Here is a 23,443-nt window from a genome sequence, read left to right as displayed (position 1 = left end):
ACAGATAATCTCTCCCCCCATCACAACAATACGCATACACCTACAACAAAAAACATGCTGATCACCATAATCACCCCATCTCCTGAAAAGGACAAAAGCTGATCCCACAGCTATGAATACTCATTTATCCAACAAACTGCACCAGAGCACAGACAAAATTCTGACTCCTGTCCTCTGAAGATGCTGGCCACAGAGACTGGTGAAACATTAGGAAGAAAAACCTTAAGAACACAGCCAAACAGCCCGGAAAATCCATAACAACCATTGGATCCCAGCCATGAAAGCCTTTAAGAATATACCATAGGAGGTTAATTAATGAATTTTTATAGGAAAGGCCTGTATGATCTCAGTATTATTGGGGTGTTGTGTTGTTTTAAGGAAATAGCCTCCATGTTAAAAAAAAATGCAAAACATCAGAAAGAAGCTCTGGACATTTATTCATTTTATTGGCATGTGACATTTAATTAGAGAAGATATTTTCACACATGAGCGAGAATTTTCTTTTTTTTTTAATGCCAGGGTTAAACTGAGAATCCACCATGGTTTGACAAGAATACTTTTAATGTCTGATCTGGGGGAAAAACAACTTGTCATCAGAGTCCCGAGTGGGTTAGAGTCACTCACAGTGGTAGGAATTTGTTCTATAGAGTAAAAGAGAACATAAAAAATTGATAGGTAAGCATCCTTAAAAATTCAGTTCAGTTAGCAAATTCCTTAAAAATAACAAACAGCTTTACTCCAAATATGATAACTGACTAATTTTAAAATTGGAGAGCAGGGCCAGATGGAAGATACCTCTTTTTGGTATTGATTTAGTTAACATAGGATATGGTGGTAGCAAGTGAATAAGTATATACATTGAACAAGTATGGCAAATTCCTTTTCTACAGTTGTTGTGTTATCATGCTCATAGGTGTCAAGCTTAGACCTGGGTCTTTAAGTCCTTGGTCTTAGGCTGGTTCAAGTTTTATTTTCATTCACTTACTTATGCATTTAAATGCTGGTGTACATGGTCTGCTGGTAAGCAGAGTGAGCTCTGAAATAGAAATGTAAAGAATGTTCTAGTGAAAGCTGGTCAATAGAACTGCTGGCTGGGGCTGGTTATAGGGATCACATAACCCCCATTCTTATTACAGCAGCTCCACTGGCTGCCATTTCATTTCCGGACACAATTCAAAGTTCTGGTTTTAACCTACAAAGCCCTAAATGGTTTTATTTCAAAGATCATGTCTCCCATCATGAGCTGTCTCAGGTGTTAAGATAATCAGGAGAGGCCTTTCTCCAGTCCCTCCTCCACCTTCACAGGTGCTTCTGATGGAGAGGACCTTCTCTGTTGCTGCTCCCAGACTTTGGAACTCCCTCACACTGGAGGCCAGATTGGCCTCATCTTTGCTGTATTTCCACAAGCAGGTAAAGATCTTTCTCTTCAGGCAAACTTTCCCTCAGTGACTGACTACCTGATCATGATTTTTAGATGGGTTGTTATGTATTACTACTTTGATTGGGTTTTTAGTACTACCTGTGTTTATCATTTCTCAGAGTGGCATTTGTTCCTTCTTAATATTTGTATACTTGTTGTTTCAGCTTTAATATTGGTTTTTAGTGATGTAAGCTGCCTCTTTATAATCATTGTTCTTAGCTTTAAATATTGTCTTTTAATTATATAAACCACTGTTGTATACTCATTGTTTTCAGCTTTAGATATTGTTTTTCAATGATGTAAGCTGCTTTGAATCCTTTTTAAGGAGAAAGGTGGAGTAAAAATATTTTGAATAAATAAATAGATAATAAATAAGTAATAACAATCTATTGGGCCCTTTAACACCTTCCTCACTATATAAGTCATCAAGCAGTCAACTGGTTTGTGGCAACCATTTGGAATGCACCTACTAAGGTCTGGTATGTAAGGAAAGGTCAGCCTGGAGGAAAACTAGGCAGTTATATAAGCAATAAAAGGTAGTTTATATTGATGGAACATGTGACATCTGGGTCCACCATTTATTTACAGTCACTTTGTGAAGAAGTGTTGAATCAGTTGTCATATTTTTGAATCTGTGGCAAAGTAATTGTCTGAGTGCTTTACTGTCCCAAGACAGGACTTGTTTTGACCTAATAACTCCTCATTGCTCCCATGAGAAAATAGGTGAACAATAAAAGCTGAACAAACCACAATTTTCCAGAAAATTCAACACTGCTTTTTTATTAACAATTTCACTGTACAAAGGAAAATTATTATTCCATTATAGTGGCAGATTTGTCTCAGAAAGTAAAAACTACCTGGGCTCTGACCTACACGGAGACCATTTGTGTGGAAGGCCTATACCACATGGTTCTGGCTGTCTTAACCATGACAGTAAAATGATGGTGTCAGCCTGGACCCACAGATAATCATATGAATTGGCACATTCTTTGGACAGCCTGGGTGGTTGTGTTTAACTTTGGCACTATTTTCTTGACAAGACTGTTTTTCACATTCTTACTCTTAGTCACGGTGTGTGTGTGTGTGTGTGTGTGTGTGTTTTATGAGAGAAAAAAGAAACATCTAGTTTAGAAATGCCTAGTTTTATATTTTTTGTTAATTTAAACTGCTCTTTCATTAAATGTTTTTCTCCTTTGGCTTTTCTAAATTGGCTCATTTTGTCTGCATTGCCCATGTTTATCTTCTATAAATTAATGTGGGATCAGGATTAATTGGGATGAAAAATGTGAGTTGTTATTCAATAGCACATTTGAACAGTAAATAACAAGAAGCAGGGGTAATTTTTCTGCATTATTGCTTGTTTGCAAAAGCTGGCTGGTGTAAAACTCAAGGCAAGGCTTCCTTGTTCTCTATTGTCATTGAGCACAAGCCTCTTTTGACAAGTCTTTGACACATTGCTCTTCCATCAGGTTTCTTACTTTCGATTGTAGAATGACAAGTCTATTTTGTGGCAGCGTGAAATGAACCATGGGCTGCTACCGCTGTCTCATGTCTCATAATGGAAGGTTCACAGCATGGACAATTGGGAATTTCTCCAGGCAGGGGGAAAGCACTTATTTTCAACCCTTGGCTTTAATCAATCAAGAAGAAACTGGAAATTGCTATAGAGTAATGAATGCCAATTTATGTACATGCTATTGATTTTAGAAATTTAATGCTCTGTTTCCTTATATCATGTTGACCTTAGAAATCTCTGAAAGATTAATACAAAAGGTGAATATTTGCACGACAGAAAGCATCACTTTTTTCCCTTCTTGTTGTGGCAAGAAGCAGAGTGATTCATGTGGTGTTGGCATGGGAAATGTACCAAAGCTTATAAAAGGAAGTATATTTTAAGGGGTTCACTTGAATTTAAATAAATTAAATCAAAGTTGGAGGAAGAAAGAATTATTAAACTTTAATAGAGATTAAAAAGGAACAAAGTCATTCTCAGCAACTGAATTTTGGTGTCGTTTATGTTTTTAAAAAAGTTATTCTATTAAATTGACTTATGTGATTTACTCACAAATTTTTACATATACTGCATTCCAGTCTGTCTTTTGCATGCCTTGTCTCTCTGAGTAACACGCTGAAAGCAAACAAAAAAGGGATTAGTAAAGATGACCCCAAAGACCTCTGTAATAGACTATCTACATAACTTAGTAGCACAACTTTCTTTATTCTGAGAAGTGCTAGCAAGGTTGGATACAAGTTTTATTATCTCCTTTGATTTTTTTACTATGCTGTTATATATACTTCTCTAAATATAAACATGTTTCTGTCTGCCTTGATATTTAGTTATTTAATGAATTAATATACAAAAATTTAACTGTTTATGAAATAAGTTTTAATGCATTAGATTAGAATAAAACAGTTAAAATACAGTAATTGCTTTTATTATGTAATTTTCTCTTTAAAAAAAATCATAGTGGTTTGGCTCACAGACACTGACCTTAATAGACAGTGATGTGATGATCACTAGCATCTTGTCTGATTGGCTATATTTGCCTCTGCATTCTTATTTACAGAAGTTAGTGATGTTACCATACTATCATACTGCTATATAACATCAGAGGTTTATCCTGTGATCTCATATTACACATTGTAGACTCTGATTTTATTTGTGCAAATTTTGGTGTAAACAAAACAGAAATACTGTGAGAAAGCAGTGTACAGTAAAACAATTTTAAGAGAGTGTGTGGCCACATTATTTGTGCAACAAACTACTCAACAAAGTGAACAATGGGCTAGTAGAGTGGAAGAGCCTAGTGTTATCTGAAAGAAGGTACTCTTTCCCACTAATGCTCATTGTCTAGCCCAAATGTCTGTTTTGGATCCCTGAGGAACCATTCTCAGAAAGTTTTCACAGGGCTAGGAGGACTGCAGCAGAAAGAAAATGGAAAAATTTGTCATTACATATAGTGTAATTTTTGTAATTTATGTTATTGGACTACAGTAGTCTTAATGCTAAACTTATGTATATTGAAGAAACTCTATCACTCTTGAAACTAGAAATTAGACATTTGTATTTTGTCTAATTTCTAGTTTCAAGAGTTTCATAAATCCATACAGAGATAGAAAAGAAGGTTGAAAAAATCTTAATTTGCAGAAGAGGGGTAGGAAACCATATGGGCCTTCCACACAATCCAAAGACAAGGGTGGGTGATAGTTTGTTTGACCACAAACACAAGCCAGTTTTCATCTCCAAAGTGAAGTTTGTGGGGTTTTAATTGTCTAAAAATATCACCCACCTTTGTCTTTGGTTGGTTTAGAAATGTTTCTAGACCGCCTTGCATGAGTGCAGATGTCTTTGTCGGCATCACAGAGACATGTAGCCACCCCTTCTTTAAAAAGAAAAAAAGGGCAAATACCTTTTTTAAGAAAAGAAGCAAGAAAGAGATATTGACAACTAGTTACTTAGAAAATCAGAAGTGGAAAAGGTACCTGGATCTAACTAGCTGTCTTTTTGCTTGTTGCCTCCCATTGACTCAGGTTAATTGTTACAACACTGATGATTAACCTCTGACAAGAAGGTGCATTGCATTTGAGTACTGAATTTAGATATACCCATCACTTTTAATCCTTACTCAGTCTTCTGCCATTATTGTTTCACACATGGTCTTCCATTCTGGAATAAAATGACTATGGTTTGGTGTGTTTTTTCTCCCCAGCAACATCAAGTTCTGTTTACTATATGTTACACTCCTGAGCAGAGGGAAAGATGGGTGGTATGTGTGTCAATTGGAAAGCCTTGCAATCCTCTGTGAGGTGACGTTTTTCCAATGTGTAAATACTGCCTTAAGCTTAGATAGGAAAGTTGGTAGAAAAGGGTTAACAGTTGAACATACTGTTGAATGGAAATATAAAGAATTTAGCTCTAAATGACTTTAATCTGCACTTCATCCATAAGGATGCAATTTTAAAAATAAGGGAACATTGCCACCCTTTTGGTCACTCAAATATGAGAACTACAATTACTAAAGGTGTATCAGAACATATTATATTTTCAAAAAGAAGAAAGGCAGCATTACTTGGAGGTAAAAAGATCAAAACCTCGCAAATCTCACCTGCAAAATCAGAAGGGCGTGATTACAAAAAGATATTTGCTGCGTAGGAAAGTAGCTGAAGCCTTGGAGGGGAAGAGATGGTTGATCATCATACACAAGCTCATCAGGCGGGGGGGGGGGGAGCTCCATAAGCAACTGAGACACACCTCTTGGGTTGAACAAAGCCTTCAGAACACCAAGTCCTGATCCAGTTCCAAAATCCTGATCCAGGTAGGAGCGCACGTAACCTCCTCCTCCTCCTCCTCCTCCTCCTCCTCCTCCTCCTCCTCTGGGAGCCTAATTAGATAGAAGGGAGAGAGGAGTGAGTATACCTGTAACTATGGCTTCTTAAACTCTGCCACTTTCAAAAGTGGAAGAAAGTCCAGTGAGGTAAAGAGCCAGCAGAGAAACATGACAGCCATCCATGCTGCAGCTTAGGTTTTCCTTCAGTATGACAAGATAAGATAACTGGGGCACCAATTTAAGTTCCAGCTGACTTATACCAGTTGAACCATCTAAGTTTAAATAAAATGAGTTACCCATTACCAAAAAGCTAACTCAGGGTGCATCCACATTGACAAATAATGTAGGAAATAGAATGGGGTTGGAATGTGTGGATTTTTTCCATTGATCACAAGACATAAAAGCAAATGCAAATCAGTCCAGAGTCCTCTCCCAAACTGCAGTTTTTTCTCTGCGACTGGGGCTTCTATTTTTTCCCCAATGAATTCATTCACATCTGTTCAGACAGTGTGATTGCTTAAAGTGATGTGGGAAAGGGTGATCCTGGTGGTTGGTATAATGGTGTGATAGCTGGGGTGGCAAAAGAGTGGAAGTGAGCATGAAAATGTTTCTTTCCACCAGTAGAACTGTGGGGAGATATTGATAGCACACTTTAAGATTTCTCTTTTTATGAGCAGAGTTGGGGGGCTTCTAATCTGGACATGAACAGCAGCTAAACCAAATCTCTGAAAGACTGATAAATATTCTCCTACATATGGCCATGGAACTATGAGCAACAGGCATTTTCTCTAAGAGAAAGAGATATAGCTGAATAACTGGGGGTGAAGATACTGCTGAGCTTTCCCCTCTGTGTGAAAGTTTATCACAATCTGCATGGATGCTAAAGCAGCAGAAGAAGACGGGCAAAGGAGCAAAAAGCTGAATTCGTGAAAGCCCTGCATCTTGGATTTCAGAACACTGAGGGCAGTTCTACCAGGGTTCGAAGAGTTGGATCATCTGGATCATCTGTCATTTCTATTTTAAAAATCAGAGATTTGTAGCCCTGATGAGCCCAGAGAGGAAGTAACATCCTTAGAACTTGTTGACTACCAGCAATATAGAGAGTCACCAGAAGGAAGAACTGTTGGCTTAAAGTATAGAGAGAAAAAGATAGAAGTGACTCAGAGATAAATAAATCTTTCACCTGTCTTGAAGCAACAAAAATCTACTGATTTCTTTGAACTGAACCTGGAGCCAAAAGTGGAACCCTCACACAGCTGTTTGCAGAGGTTAGATTAGAAGTACATATACCTTACTGCCACCACTGTTCTATCAGGTATTCCTATTCGCTCACTTTGGAAATGGAATGGAGAGCAATACTTGTAGACTTATACTCATAGGGTTGGTGCTATCTGTTCTGTTTACAAAAATAGTTGAGGCACCAAAGGAGCCCTTGTGTATTCCTGCTGTTTAGCTCCCCTTTGCCCTGGCACAGTAAATGAGATAAAAATATAAGAGAAAACATGCTGGGTCAGCACATGGACCTACTAAGAGCCACATTCTCTTCATACAATTGCAGATCACTTGCCTACGAGTAGCCCACTAGCAGGACACAAGAGAAAAACTGCAGCTTGTGACTTACATTTCCTTACAAATGGTATAGAGGTGTATATTGTTTCTGATACTGGAGGTGACAGGTAGCCATTCTGACAAGTAGCTTTTGATGGCATTGTCCCCCATGAATTTATCCAGTCTCTTTTTAAAAGTATGCAGGTTAGCAGCTGCCATTATATCTTGTGGTAGCAGATTCTGCAGGTTAACTATGTACTTTGTAAATGCTTTCCTTTTCTCTTCAGCTTCAGTTAATAATTTCATTGGAATTAGCATTTTGAGAAGGAAGAAAAAAAGTTTCTTCCCATTTTCCTACACTATGATACCTTTATATCTATTATATCTATTATATAGTATATATATTATACTATTATATCTTCCTGTACTTTTCCCCTAACCTATATTGTTCCATATATTGTAATCTTTCTGTGTAGTTTGGGTATAGGACATGAATGGTTGAAGCCAATGAAGATGACAATCCAGAGGTGCATCCTGAGGTTAATCCAAGGCCCCTTGACCTGTTTGATTGTGTTTTGTGGTGTGTGGGAATGCATATCCATATCACCACTTGTTTTGAGTAAAGATAGCCAAAGATTTCATTCTGTCCATGTTTCTGAATGAAATAACATTATCTTCACATCCTGAAGTGAAGATGTTTGTGTTGCACTCCCTGAAACACACAATTATCCTTCTGATTATGCAGTTCTGCACGCATAGTGATGCAGTTCTTGGCCTGAAACATGCATCAAAATGTGCATCAAAATGAAAAGTTTAAAATAAAATACATTTAGAAATGCTTGTTTTATAACAAAATATGTGCACAACTAGATATGCAAATACAAATTTTAAGAAGCTGATTATTGAAGAAATGAATGGAATGGATTTATGAATGAACACATTTAAAACATACACAGACTATAAATACACTATCTCTAGTCCACCCCTAATTATGTTGACTCATTGTGCCCAACTGTAGATGAGTCAAGACTGTTGACTTTAACAGGATATAAACATCCTAAGTATATGAGGATCATAACATTGTTCACTTACCTATGTACACCTTCCTTTTCTTTTCATTCAGTCATAGCTCCGGTAATTCTTTCTTAACACAGAAAAAAAAATTCTCATCTGAAACCCACATTTTTTTTTCCTTTCATCTTCCACCATGTTCTGCTGTGAGAGGAGATAGAAAACACATATAGAATGTTTTGTTCACTCAGAGGATTTCTTGTTGATCTCCACTGTGTATTTGTACAAAATATCTCTAGAGAATTCTCATGTTACTTCCCTGAACATTCAGTTATGAGGCTGAGCTGGAAAAGTGCAGCTGACAGGGGAGAAAAAAAATAAAAGAAGAAAACTCAAGCTCTTTCAAAATAATAATAATAAAAAAACACCCTTCAAGTAGAATGACTAGTGTTACAAAGAGAAGGGGAAGTGGGGTGGAGGTGGGGTTTCTTCCCTTGTTGCAACAGAGTTTTACAAATGAAATTCTCCCTGAATTTACAATTCTCCCTGAAATTACTAGTGCACTTGACTCTGCAATCAGTTTATTCCATTTTCTATATAGCATTTGACAAGAATGATTTGTTTGTACTGTCACATAAATCAGTCTCAGTAAATTAGGCCTGTCAAAGTTACTTTTTCAGCACAATACTGCGTGCTGCGTTTCCAGCACCTGGGCATCTGAGAGGACTGTTGTAAAAAGTTCAAGAATCTTAACTAAAGCAAGATCACCAGCTCAGTGAAATGACAGAGACCATCTGGGATTCAGGTAGCAGTTTTGGCTGCAGTTGCACTTCAGTGAAATAAGAGTTTTATCAGTGACTTTATTGGGATCATAGTTCTACCTGCCGTGCCACAGAGGTCCCAGAACTGGATTTACCATGACCTCAAATACTCTGAAGTAAAATGGGCTCTGGGGAATCGCCAGGCAGGACATTTGCCGAGGCCCATCACAGGCTGAGTTTAATCACCCAACAACCCTGTGATTTTTATTTAGCTATAGAGCACCCAAAAACATCAGAGACAGAATTATAGAAATCTAAATTTCATAGTCTATTTCTTCCAGGTTAGTTGGCCTGCTGAAGGCACCTTGTTTGAAGACTGCTGCCTCAGGCACTACAATGTAGAAAGTTAACTTTGTAGAGTGTGGAAAGTTAACTTAAACTAAGTTTTCTTTTGTACTTGTCATAGAGCTGGGCAACTCAATCAATAACTGGCCCATTCTTTTGACAAAAAATATTTAATCAGTATCTCAGGGAGACTATAAATGGATGTCTGTTGATAACCAAAACCCAGATTTCACAATCTGCAAAGTAACAGAAGTGTTATTTGAGGAAAGAATCATGTGAATCTTTGCTTCACAGCCAAATATGCTGGTTTTTCAGAAAACAGCTCAAATAGTGAGGCCTTGTGACAAGTGAAAGTGGACTACAAAGTGCTCTCTTTTTTTAAAACAATAAAACAAAGAAAAAACTGAAAGCAAATAAGAAAAAGTAAGCTGAGCAAATAATAAGCAAATAGCAGGAGGTGGACAAGCAGAGGGAAGTGGACAGAATGCAATAACTCAGAGAATATAATGATGCTAATTGCTGCTACAAACCCAGGCTCTTTCTTAATCTGTTTGGCCCTCAGCTTTTCATCTGCCACATTTCAATTCAACCCACCCACCTCTTTTCAATGTGATTTTTTCCCCTTCCTTTTGCAAAGTGAATGGCATTCAGCACTTAAAGAGACCTTCATGATAGAGTTCATTTGATCAAGGCAGGCCCAATTTACGACTCCTTCTCCCCAGAGCCTATTTACTTTGCTAGGATTATGATTTGCTGTTGTAATATTGAAACGTCAACAGAAGAAGCCAACTAAAAAGGCGCTTGATTGATGGTACCCCATGCCTCTCCAAGAACACTGCTTTATCAACATTCCAGATGATCGTATTCTTTCAGTCAAAAAGAACCATTTTTGAAGCCATGGTACAAACAAAGGATTTTTAAAAAACATTGATCCTTTCATGCATTTTCCCTTTAATTCAGCATATAGTAATTGCAACAGTTCTGAGATGTACTTTATTATTAACATGAAACCTTTAGATCTTAACTTTTGAAATGTATATGTATAAACACACTTAAGATAGCTTTATTAACAGTAAGCATCTGATATTCATACAAACAGTGTTTAAACACACTCCTCTCACTTGTTTCAGAAATGGCTCAGGGTACAGCATAATCAACTATGACTGCTATTATTTTCTTGTTTGAAAACATAGGCCACTTCTAGTTGTTCAACTTTTCACAAGAAAATCAAATGTCTTTTTGAAGGTGGATTTACTGTGCTGTGTACTGGTAAGACAGTGTGCCATTCTTCACCTCCTACACTTAGCTTGTTGCCTCTGTATGTAGTAAATGACCCTATCCCGTTGCCAGTGTCAAAGCAAGTTTCAGGTGGCAGTCTAGTCTTCTTTGGTACATGGAATGGAATAAGCACCATCTTGTCTTTGTTTGCTGCAGCAAAACCAGGTGGCTGACTAAACTCCTGCAGAAAGCAAGAATTCACTCGTTGCTCCTTAACAATTCATTTTCACTTATATGCTGCGTCTGACTTTTGACATTATATACAGTTGTGATGACTAGCAGGTATGAAGTTGACACCTGACAGTAATGCAAAACTGGCCAGGTGTGGTATCATGGTAGCTGTCCCTCCCTCCATCCCTTCCTCCTCACTTCCTATCTGGTAGCTAGCTCCAAATCACATGCCTGCCAACTTTCTTCTCTCTAGGACCAGAGTACATGTTCTACCAAAGTAGAACCATCCTTGCAGGGACCCTGATCATGCCCTTGGTGGACATGCACGGCAGCTGAATAGACAGAGTATGCCTGTAATGCCTCCAAAGGAGCAATTACAGACTACAGGGTTAATAATCCGTGCACTAAAGAAGGATTTATAAAATGGACTATAACAGCTCCTAAGGTAGCCATTACTGTCTGTAGGTTAATAATCTGTGTTTTTAAGATTAGCATTAATACCTCAGTAGAGAACCTGTTTGCTTCTGAGCTTGCAACAAGTCCCTATTGACCCCCAGCAATGATAATACACTCTGAATGAATACACCACAAGTAACAAATGCCAAATGTACGTGGCAGAGAAGTACTGGTATATCATTATTTTAGAAAACAAAGAACACATATTTTAGTTTGTTAAAATGCTAAATGCAACAATAACTACATACTGGGAATGAACAAGCTCAGATGACCACACACATACTGAGCATAGCATGAAACAATGCAGGATGTATGATCCTTCAGCTATTCTTATCTAATATTGAAATGTATAAGTCTGCTAGAAGTTATGCAGATGACTGTAGTGACATGTAAGCTGTCCAAAAGAACTACTGTGATATTCTTGCATTTTGCAGTTCTGTCAGACTGGCAGATGATGCTGAAACACTCCCTCCCTCCCTCTGTGTGTGCATGTGTATTTGTGTAGGAAGAAAGTAGAATGAACAGTCCTCACTCCAAGAATGCCTCCCAGTGTGTGACTAATCAACCCCCACAAGGCTTCTTACTTGTTTATTCCAGTTAGACTCTTCTGGTTCATATCAAAACACAACAGCCAGTTCTCTTAATTCATCTCCATTTTCTGAAGTAGCAAGTGAAGCAAATGTCTTGATGAAAATGTTCCTTTTATCGCTCAATGCCTCCGTGACAAAATTTCTCTTTCCAGAATAACAAATGATTTAGGTAGTACTTATTTGTGTGTGTGTGTGTGTGTGTGTGTGTGTGTGTGTGTGTGTGTGTGTGTGTGTGTGTGTGTGTGTGTGTGAGAGAGAGAGAGAGAGAGAGAGAGAGAGAGAGAGAGAGAGAGAATTGTGCAAAACTGTAACGATAGTAGTGATACTGCTGGACACAATTTTTAATATACCCAACCTACAGAGAACAATCCAAACATGCAAGATTTTCAGTAGCAACCTTCCCATTAAGTGTTTCATCCCATTTGAGGCATTAGGTCTAGCTAAATTATACTAGAGACTCACCCATGGAGATGCTACAAACTGGATTTAAATTAAGTTTCATTCTAAACACATACATGCCAGTCATAACAAAACAGTGACAAATTAGCTTATTCCATATCTGACGCATCATATGGGATCGGCTTGAGCTGTGGCCTCCAGCCTGGGGCTGGTTTCCCAAAGGTCAGGTATTTAAGGAACTGGCTTACACGCACACGCACACAAACACACACACATGCACACACATTGTAGGGTAACTAACAGCTGCTTGGTGTGCTCTATTATAGGAAAGAGCCAGTTGGAAAACAAATCATAAATACAGAGGGTGAAATATTTTATTTAACCAGACCATGCTTGAAAAGACAGAACCATAGGATAATCCAATGAATGAATATAGTTGTGCATTTTTTCCTTTTTGAAATTCAGACTATTTTTTGTGCCAAATAGGATCTCAAAAGTCATGATGGTTTACCCCATTTATGCAAAACAAAAAACAAAACATAAATCTTCCAGTTTTAACAGCACAGTGTCAACCAGTGTTAAGGAGTAGTGCACAATTCAAATGTCAGTATCAAATCAGAAATCAATATTCTGAGAATGCACAGCTTTAATTTAAAGATGTGTCTTTGTACTTATTCTGATTGAAAAGCAGGTTGGCTACATTTACAGAAAATTTAGAAGACTGTATTTATTTATTTATTTTCTCTAGACTTATATGTTGCCCTGTATCAGTTGATTTCAGTATGGTTTGAATAAATATGCCGAACTATTTATTTCTTCGACAGTTTTAAGACCGACACATTTATGGATGCATTGCTATTACACAAGTATGAGTACAATAATACATAGAACAATAAAAATATTAAAATAACATCATCTTTATAAAAACAAAGAATGCAGTACATATGATAGAGCAAATAAAATCATAAAATACCTGGATAAATGTTTTTAAAATGATTTAACTGGTGTTAAACTAATTTCAGTGGCAGTACACTTCTGTCACGTTCCTGCATAGCCCTTGGTTGTTTCACCAAGCAAAGGTGCATGCTATGTGTTGTTCAGCTGCCACCAGTTGATTACATCAACTTTGTTACTATAAATTACAGAGGTCCAGGTAACGTATCATTTAAAAAACAAGTAGAAATTGTTTATTGTTATAAGTGATAAAAGTCTAGTCAATGTCATTAACTCTCAACTAAAACCTTCTTTTCTTCTAATCTCCACACCCTTTTTTCTCTCTCCCTTTTCTTCCCCCCCCACTTAACTCCGGCCCCCACCAACTTCTATTGGTGCATGCAAATCTCAACATAAATATTCATAAGCAGGGTGAACGCTACAACGTCCACGGAGAATATGTTCCATATTTGAGATGTGATAATCAAGATGACTCTCTCCGTTATTTTATGTAACTGAATTAATTTGAGAGAAAGTTATTTGGATGGTCTTCAGTGATACATAAGTGGTATAGACAAAGACATTCCTGCGGATGCTTGGCCTGTTTGGGGCTTAAAGTATAAGACCTAGCACCATGAATTTGGTCTTAAAATGAACAGGTGGCCAATACAGTCCTTCACACTCAGTGACCAGAATCTTATTGGTGTTTCCATAAAATCTGCAGAATTTGCAACAGATAATTGTAGCTAATTGACAAAGTGCTGGAGCACATCTTAATCATGTGGCTGGTCATACACCTAATGGTATTACTGGGTTGCAGTCCAGCACCTTGTCAGTTAGTTGTGGTAAGGTAGACAAATCTTACTTGAAATCCGGTAGATTCAGAACAGTGTGGTGGTGTGACTTTAATGGCTGTACTCTTAATTCAGATGACTGTGTTCTGTATTAGTTGAAGCTTGCAGGTCATGTTCAAGGCCAAACCCAGATTCAATGCATTATAGCAACCCAGTTGGGAGGTTTGTAGAATGTATGAACCACTGTGGCCATTTCCCCTCTCTAGCAAGGATCATAGATGGTGAACCAGACAAAGCTTGAGAGTACTTTTAAGAACCAACTAAAAACATGGATGTATAGGCAGGCCTTTCCTTCCAGTTAATTCCTGTCCTCTTTCCTTTTTTTTTCCTCTTTATTTGATTTATTTTTATTTTTCCCATCTTATAGAATCATTTAATTAATTAATTGTTATAAATTTTTTTAGAACTTGTTATCCTTACGTTGTAAGCCGCCTAGAGTGGTCGAAATGACTTGATAGGTGGGGTATAAGTACAAGAAATAAATAAAATAAAAAATACTTGAGTCTTAAATGACAGTTCTGGATCATGGAAGACGGAGTGTTCCCATATTATATACCTGCTTCTTCAGAGGAAGTACAATCCCATTTGGAACAAGCTGCATACCCAATTTCTAGATATAAGAACTACTTCATAGTGAATCTGTTTGTCTGAAATCTGTTTTATCTATTTATCCCATCCCTCTAATTGCTAAGACTGTATGTTTCCCCCTTTATCCTCCTAACAAAGGGTTAGGAGTCAAACTGTGGGAGCATCGCTGACTCAACATCAGTCAGTCAGTTTCATGGCTGAGTAGAGATTTAAACCTGAGAAAAAACTATATACTAAAATTACAGTGCTTGAAAATAAAAGAGAATTAACTTTCAAAACAACCAGTATATCCAAAAAGGTTATCAACAAAACTTAATTCAGCATCTAAATTACAACAAAAGAAGTGCCGGACAGTGCTCTCTGGGGAAAGAAATAACAGGTGTTATATTTTAAAAATGCATTATCTGGGTCTCTATTCATTTCACTTACTGCAAGAGTAGACATTCCTTAGGAATAGATTCCATTATCTGGGTCTCTATTCATTTCACTTACTGCAAGAGTAGACATTCCTTAGGAATAGATTCCCAGCCCATTTCAGAGTATTGTAAGGCAGGGTCTTCAGTTGGGCCCAGAAATACACTAGTTACATGGTGAAGCTTTTAAAATATTGGCATGATTTGATTCTGAAGTATAGATTCAGTTGGCTATATAGATGAGTACTTTGTACTAACCGCAGCTCTGGAACCATCTTCAGAGTTAGCCTACACATGCAACAACTGTGAGTAGTTCAGATGCTTGTTAGATCTCGGACAACTGTGTCAGCCAACAAGGACAAACTAAACCTAAAAGTGACAATAGAAATTGCATGAAGGGTTGAGATTTTTAAAATACAGTAGGTAGTAAGAACAAACCTCTGATCCAGATCAGGGCCCTGGCATGGGATTAAGAAAGGTTTGGCCATTTGTTTGACGCTGTGTTCCTGATCCAGTTGTGGAATGGGTTGGGTAACTGCTCTTTGTATCAGGAGGACACTGGTTCCAATGAAACTGCTGCCATTCATTCCCTTGTGCCTATGGATCTTTGCTGGTTCTGCTTTTCCGACATTTATTCCTATGTCCCGTACACTTGTACTTCTCAGATGTTTGTGGCAGAATAAAACAATGCAACGCTAAGCAGTGTGTGCAAAATTTCTTTGCTTCACAGTGTTGTTATTGTTTCTAATCAAGGAGGGAACAGCAGGGCAAAGAGAGGCTATAAATAACACTTGTAGCAGCAACACAGAACCCCAGAGCAAACAAGCTACAATTATGGAGTTTATTTTTGTCTTCTGCTTTAAATATGATGAATATAATATAAAAAGAAACTTGCATTTGGTATAATTTCCATACACACTTACACCATATATTATAGATTGACCTAAATCCTTGCCCAAACCACTCCTCCCCACCACCACCCTCTTGCCCATCTCCACTTGCCAAGGGATAACACATAATTAGATTTGCTTGTTTGGCTTTGCTCATCAGGGCAGGGCCTTTGCTTGTTTTAGAATTTCAAGGCAACCAGAATGGGTCAGAAGCAAAGGGAACAGAGTGAATTTGCTACAACTGTAGAAAACTTGGCTTGCTTCCAAAACATGGGGGGGGGCAGGAAAATGCAACAGGCATAATAAAGTGATCCTAAGGGGTTACTATGGCTAAAATATCAACAGTGATTTGATGAAATGCTTGCCAAGATGATGATGACGAAGATATTTTGAAACTATTATTGGGGGGGGGGTGATTTCAAAATGAATGTGAGATGTGTTTGGATACAGAACTTTGTGCCATGTTTTACGGTAAACAAATGTTTTCTTCTTCTTGGTATATGTACCACCCTCCATGCTAAGGTACTGAAGGTATAATTAAGTGGTAATTTGTACAAATACCACCTCTGTGCACTGCTAGAGTACAGGGAATGAGACGTGTCTACTAAGAGATTTAAATTTCCTTGCCTCTCAGGTAGCAACAGCCATGCCTAGGCTTGCAACCTCTGGATGTATGTCTGCCAGTCTTATTGGAGACATTTTGTGATCCTGAAAGTACAGGTGGGAGGGGTGAGATAAGTGTGTATTTGGGAAGTGTGAATCACCGCCTAGAGTAGTCCACCGCGACTAGATAGGCGGGATATAAATTAAATAAAATAAAATAAATAAATAAATTAAAGACGCATCTTCCAACACTTCACTGGAAACATAAACTCTGTCCTTAGCACTTTGCCACTGATTTTCTACAAGAATTGCCAGCAGGAGGTTACCATTGTCAAAAACAATGTTCCTTTGGTGCAAATTTATTCTTCTCAGACACCTATGAAAATTTTGCATTATTCTGTGGCTCTATGACAGTGTGGTGTGATGGCAAGAGTGCTGGACTTGACAGAAGAAATCTGAGTAAGTCATCATTTTTAGTCAGGACATTTGTTGTGTAGCCAGCCTTTGGAACATCCAGCTGTCAGCTTAGTTTACTCCACAGAGAATTTATTCTTTTAATATTTAACTTTATATATATTATATTGTCTTTGCAAAGTCTTATACAATAATGCTGTATTCTGCTATGCCATACAAAATAAATAAATAAACCCCACAGAGTTTGCATGTTCTCAGAGGTTCCTGAGTTCCTTAGAAACAAAAAAGATGGCATGCAGAAGTTTAAAAAAAAAGCCAACACTGCTAATTTATTTGGATGTCAGAGGAAATTTATAGTAAGGAGTGTTAGAATGTTTTCGTGTTCTGGACCGTATCATGTTGGGTTGTAGATACAAGGTGGATGAGTACTCATTCATAGGTAAAATTGCCTATGCATAGGGAAAAAAAGAACTTCATTTTCATTTCTACATGTTACGTAGTTTTCAAAACTAGGAAAAATGTTCAGATCTTATTGTTATATAATGAAAGTCTTCCTTCCTTCCTTCCTTCCTTCCTTCCTTCCTTCCTTCCTTCCTTCCTTCCTTCCTTCCTTCCTTCCTTCCTTCCTTCCTTCCTTCCTTCCTTCCTTACTTACTTACTTACTTACTTACTTACTTACTTACTTACTTACTTACTTACTTACTTACTTACTTACTTACTTACTTAATGGAAAGAAAGATTTTTAAAAAAGGTTTAATGCAAGACTAACGCTACAATTAGTCAAAGTGAAACTTCTGCCTTAGTTGCTTGGAGTGCATGTCTTGGGTAGAAAGAGTGATGAAGTAATGGAAGACGGATATACAGTACATGTGCTACACATCCTCCCTCCAACCCATTCAGCTAACCAGCTATGTTTTAACTACCAGTCTGGTCAGTTACTGCACACAGAATGTGTGAAGAAGAGGTCAGAGGCCATCTTGGGTTTTCCACAGGCAGGACAATTTCTTGGGCTAGCCTTAAATCGTGCTGAGCTGCAACTATTATTATGAAAAACAAAAGAGTCCCACATAGTGTCTAATGAAAGACTGTGCTATTTCACATTGTCTCAAGCCCACCATGCTTTCCATAATTGGTATCACTGGTGGGCCTCAGAAGCGTGATCCAGTCACATCTTGGATAGCAAGTTAAATCTAGATATGGAATAATCATAATGTTTTGTTAGATCCGTATGACGCCAAGGCCTGGAGTGGCACCCACTAGATTTTTCTGCAAAGAGGATAAATAAGACAATAGCCTGACTTATTTCCAGGCTGGGGAGTAGACTGCATGATCTATCATACACATAAAAATATTCCTCCCAGTCTTCTGTCTGGTGACCTGTTAGAAACACCATGAAAAGGAAATTTCCAGCTTTCTCACCCAAATCCTGACTGCCCCATATCATATATCTTTTTGTAGGTATTGCTGATGCATCAGAGAATATGAAAATAAAAAAGGTTAAAACCTGGTCTTTTAACTGATTATGTTCTTAGCATTCTTATGCTAAAGTAGGCATAATAATAAATTTCACTCAGTGGGAGAATGCTAATTTGTATGCACCACAACTGCTAGAATAAAATCAGTTCAGACCCCAATGACTCTTGTCAAGCCTTGTTAAAGTGTATCAAAATTCCTTTGCGAAGGCGGTAAATAATCCAAGGGACATCATTTGGGAAACCAAGATAATGATGAGGATTTAAAATCCATCTGGGTTGTGCTTTGTGCCAGCAACCACAATCGGTACCAAACAGGCATTATGTTATGGAAGGTCCAAGAGCATGAGTGTTGCCTTTGGTACCAGTTGAATGTGGGGCAAATGCATTTGAGGAGAGTGGGAGAAAGGGAAGGTAGTTCGTAGTTAGATGCTCCTACTGGAATCTCATCACCCCAACACACAGTAATTAAGTAGTACGAGAGTCTTTTGTGAAATAAGACCAAGCTACTATTGTATATCAGAATGTAAATACAAGTCTGTGCATTAATAAAACAATAGGAGAAATGAATAATTTACTAGTTCTTGCCTTAAAAAGAGAGAAAGAGGAGAGGATTGGACAGAGATTTCAATTCAGTCTGGGCTGTCTTTCCCCCTTTTCCGTTCATAGGCCATGCTCCAAAGAGTGGCACGCTTACCTTATCATGTTCACTGCAATCCCAATTAACACTTTTTCCAAACTGAATTTAGGTGTTCTTTTTCCCCCCTCTTCTTTCCTAATGAGTTTTTTCCCTCCCTGCTGTCTTGATACAAAGCTTTATGCTGTATGAGTGTGTTCGTATGGTGCTTGAGTGCGTTATCTGACCTTGATTGGTGTTTTGGGAGCCAGTTAAATAGATTACATAGAGGTTACCTTGACAACTGTCTTTGCTGATTTAGCAATGCAGTTCATTCTTGAGCACAGGACTCTCGGCAACGGTGGAATTCCACTGACTTCATATTAATCATTAACACAGTATTCTAGGGAGTCTTTGCCAAACTGGCATTAAGAGCTGTAGTGAAATTATTTTTCTTGAAAAATAAAAATAAAAATATAGTAAATATTATTAATCAAGAACTGCTTGTAACACAAAATGCTGTGTTAACATAGGTGTGCACAGTCCTCATTTTGTTTTCTTGTTCCTTGGCCCACTTTCACATTAATATTTAGATAATAAATAGATGGGTAAAGATGATCCTTGATATGGTGTATTTATTCTTTTTGAGATTCATTGCCTACCATATATTCTTATAGGTCTGTGCAGTGAGCCCTGAGTTTGACAAATAGCTAGATAAACCCTGAAGAGTCCCAAGAGCTAAGAATGATAGGTTTCATCCTGATAATAGATTGCTGAGAAGTGCTTAGAACTGCATTCTGATGTCTCTGAGTATTAAAACTAAGTAGCCAGCAAAATAAGTATACTTGTTTCAGTCTAGGATACTTTTTTGTAGGCAATTGTGTAGAGTTCCAGATTAAGCTTTTATTGGGTCAATGTCATGCCTTGTTCACAGATTTTTATGGTGGAGGGGGGGCAGAGGACATTCTTATCCCTTCATAAAAATGGCTGGATTTCCCTGCAGCTTCTTCTATCTTTATTTTTCCCCAACCACAGATAAATCTGTTAAAGAAAGAAAGATGGAATAGTTCTATGATATCTTTTGAGGAGTCTTTTATCTAGAACTATCCTTGATCCCTTGCATTTGAATTAAATCTAAAGTGGAATTTAGGAGCCATTTTGTAGGTTTCTTTTTTAAGTGAAACACCTGAAGAGTCTGGAGGAGAGCAAGAAGCAGCACTTCCTTGTAGTGTTCCAGACACCTTTTGTAGACTTTCGTAGTGTGACAATAGGTCCTTCACCTTTTTCTATTCTTGCTGGTCTACAAAGGCGGTGTTCTTATAAGCATCCCCATCAAACTCAGCAGTAGTACTGGTGCAGCTTTTGTTCTGAGCTTTGTTGGTTGCCTAGAACATGATAGCTCAGAGTGACTATTTCCTATTCTCATGGTGTTTTAGACCTACCTTTACTATTTTTGCATAATAATAGTTTAAATATATTCTTAATATTTATTATAGTACATTATGGCATAGTGCTCAATGTACTGTATAATGCTGCTGCTACTGCCATTGTTGTTATGTGCTGTCAAGTTGGAACCAACGTACAGTGACCCTAATAAGACTTTCAAGAAATGTAAGGAGTGGTTTTACCAGTTTCCCCACCCCCAGCAAGCTTCTGTGGCTGAGCAGAGATTCAGACCCAGACCTCCAAAGTCCTAGTTCATCACTCTATCCCCTACACCACACTGGTTATCCACTGTATAATACACAAGAGTATATTTAGACTTTCAGTTCAGAGAGTTGTCTATAGGATTTTATTGTAGGAGAAGGAGTTCTAAAATTCCAGGTTTTAGTGTAGTATCTTGTCCCAGCAATTATATGGAAAACTGCCATATTTGCTTTGGTAACTGAAGTCTCTGCTCAGGAGAGATACACAATTTAGTTTGCTTAGATAGTGATTTATCTCACTTCCTTTTCTGTTAGCAAGAGCTGTCCTTCTAGGTCAAGGTTGAAGACTGTGCTGTGCAGACTAGCAAAGCTGGTGCTTTGATATTCTACATAGTATCAGGCCCAAGGATAAACAAATAACTCGTAATTTTTTTTAGTTTCAAAGTAGGATTTATTGGCTTTTTGTGAGCAAAATAATCTTCCCAAGAACAAAGGAAGAGGAAAGGAGGAAAGGGAGAAGAAAGGAAGCAATGAAATAATCACATGTGAATGAAAAGGACTCTATTATGAGACAAATTATATTCTGTTCATCCAGAGAAGCAACACACTAGCCAAACCAGAGAAGGGGGACACTTTTGTTAATTTAGTCACTATGTTACTGGCTTAACAGTTGAAGGGTCACATGGAGGTGAGGAAGGTGTAATGGGAGGCCTACCTCCCTTCCGTACCCTCACAGGCTTTTCCAGAAATAATTTTAAGTGATGCTCTTACCTGGAAATGGGTTGTTTTCTTGGAGAACAAGGGCCCAACAGTGTTACACTTCAAAAGCAACATAGTGAATGTTTGTTGGTTCATTGTTAGTGTGACAACCGGTATATTCTGGTTTTCTTAATACTTATTTTAAGGGATATTTTTACATATTTTAGAAGCATTTTGAGAGTAATTGTTCAAGTTTTTATATTACTCTGAAACAGTCCATGGTGGTTGAAGAGTGAGTGAACAACGTACATGTAGCTGGAGGGTGGACAGCAATGGAAAGACTGAAAGAGATTAAGCAGATCAGAAGCAAAATTAAATTGCACAAGTTGTTAGATGCCAGACCTTAAAGACACCCCTTCCAGTGTAACCATTTCCAGACAACAAATGCTACCATATCAGCCAGAAATAAAATTATGAGATTTCTATATACGTGGAAAGTACCAGGTATTAGGTAAAGGTAAAGTTCCCCTTGACATTTAGTCCAGTCATGTCCGGCTCTAGGGCACGGTGCTCATCCCTGTTTGCAAGCCATAGAGCCAGTTTCCGTGGTCACGTGGCCAGCGCGATGAGACACGGAATGCTGTTACCTTCCCATCAAGGTGGTACCTATTTATCTACTCGCATTTACATGCTTTTGAACCGCTAGGTTAGCAGGAGCTGGGACAAGTGACGGGAGTTCACTCCGTCATGTGGATTCGATTTTACGACTGCTGGTCTTCTGACCCTGCAGCACAGAGGCTTCTGTGGTTTAACCCACAGTGCCACCACATCCCTACCAGGTATTAGAAGGCAACTCAAAAGAATATTTCTAAAGAACCCTACAGAATGTGCAACAGGAAAGCAGAGATGTAAAGCAAAATATATGCCATTTTCTATGGTTTCTAATGTTAACATCAACAGCTAACATAATGTAGCACATTATTTTTTTTTTTACCCACCCAACATTAACATAAATGAATTAGATTTTCAAGCTCAGTAATGATTAACCAAGCATGGTAAGCCTTTTCTGCTAATGTTACAATCTCTGGCCCTTACCCCCAAGCTCCACTGCTATGAACAACCTTTTCCCCATAACTCTTTTCCCTTTAGGATGGTGACCAGGGAACAACCTTGCTTTTCATAGGAGAACAGACGGAGCCTGCACTAATCTACCCATAACACATACGTGTTCGCCTGCAGTGCTGTAGTTCTTGGGACAAGTTGACTGGATCTGAGCAGTCCTTTTGCCATGGATTATTACAAATCTGAAAATCTGCATGGTTCCTTCCACTGGAATGTCTTTCACAGGTCATTAGTGTCTTTAAAATACATATCATTTGATGAAGTACATTATATGTTATATAGTTTTTGACTAATTCCCATTACCTTATTTAACATGTACTACTTGATATTTCTTGCATGGTCTTTTTTTTTCCAGAGAGAAACCCAAAGCATATATTATTGCTCTTTTTCTTTTCCTTTCTCCCACCCTCCACCCTCAATATGACCTTTTCGGGTAGAGTAAACATGTTTTGATGGGAATGTTGCAGTACTAGGTTTATATGATCTTTGGCCTATGTATGATGTGTACTGTGTAACCTTTGTGGAAAGCACTGCCTGGGGTAATCCATCATGCAGCCATCTTCTGGATTTAATGGCTGTGACTCTCAAACAAACATGCAGTTAAAATGCTTTCTGGTAATGTTTGTTTCACTCGGGACCATATTCCATTGTGCATCAAGGAGAAGAAAAAGTATATCTATGGGAGGCTTCATTTGAGTCAAACATGACTCAAAGGGAAGAAAATAATATAAGAAGAGCCCTGTTGGGTCAGGCAACTGCCTGTTTAGTCCAGCATTGTGTTCATACAGCAGCCAACCAACTGGTTCCAGGAAAGCCACATGCGGGACATGAACATACGTAGCACACTCCTACTCACACTTCCCAGTAACTGATCTACAGAAGAATG

The 23,443-nt window shown here is 38.0% G+C and overlaps 1 long non-coding RNA gene across 6 annotated transcripts in view; it reads right to left on the bottom strand.

Annotated features, from left to right (window-relative positions):
* The window catches only part of LOC140702258 (uncharacterized), a 132,809-nt gene extending 110,898 nt beyond the window's left edge, over positions 1 to 21,911 (bottom strand). For 3 of the 6 annotated variants that reach the window (XR_013538695.1, XR_013538696.1, XR_013538697.1), the window contains exons 1-4: positions 19,172 to 21,911; positions 8,389 to 8,511; positions 5,527 to 5,802; positions 3,486 to 3,548 (exon numbers count right to left, since the gene is read on the bottom strand). This is a non-coding gene — a long non-coding RNA (uncharacterized LOC140702258). The remainder of the gene's footprint in view (positions 1 to 3,485; positions 3,549 to 5,526; positions 5,803 to 8,388; positions 8,512 to 19,171) is intronic. The other 3 variants (XR_013538698.1, XR_013538699.1, XR_013538700.1) reach the window with 3 other exon arrangements.
* Positions 21,912 to 23,443: the final 1,532 nt, after the last annotated feature.

Source organism: Pogona vitticeps, chromosome 11 (assembly GCF_051106095.1).
Source record: "Pogona vitticeps strain Pit_001003342236 chromosome 11, PviZW2.1, whole genome shotgun sequence".
NCBI classification, from domain to species: Eukaryota; Metazoa; Chordata; class Lepidosauria; order Squamata; family Agamidae; genus Pogona; species Pogona vitticeps.
Note: the sequence above shows the minus strand (reverse complement) of the source record. Positions and strands in the feature narration are given on the sequence as shown.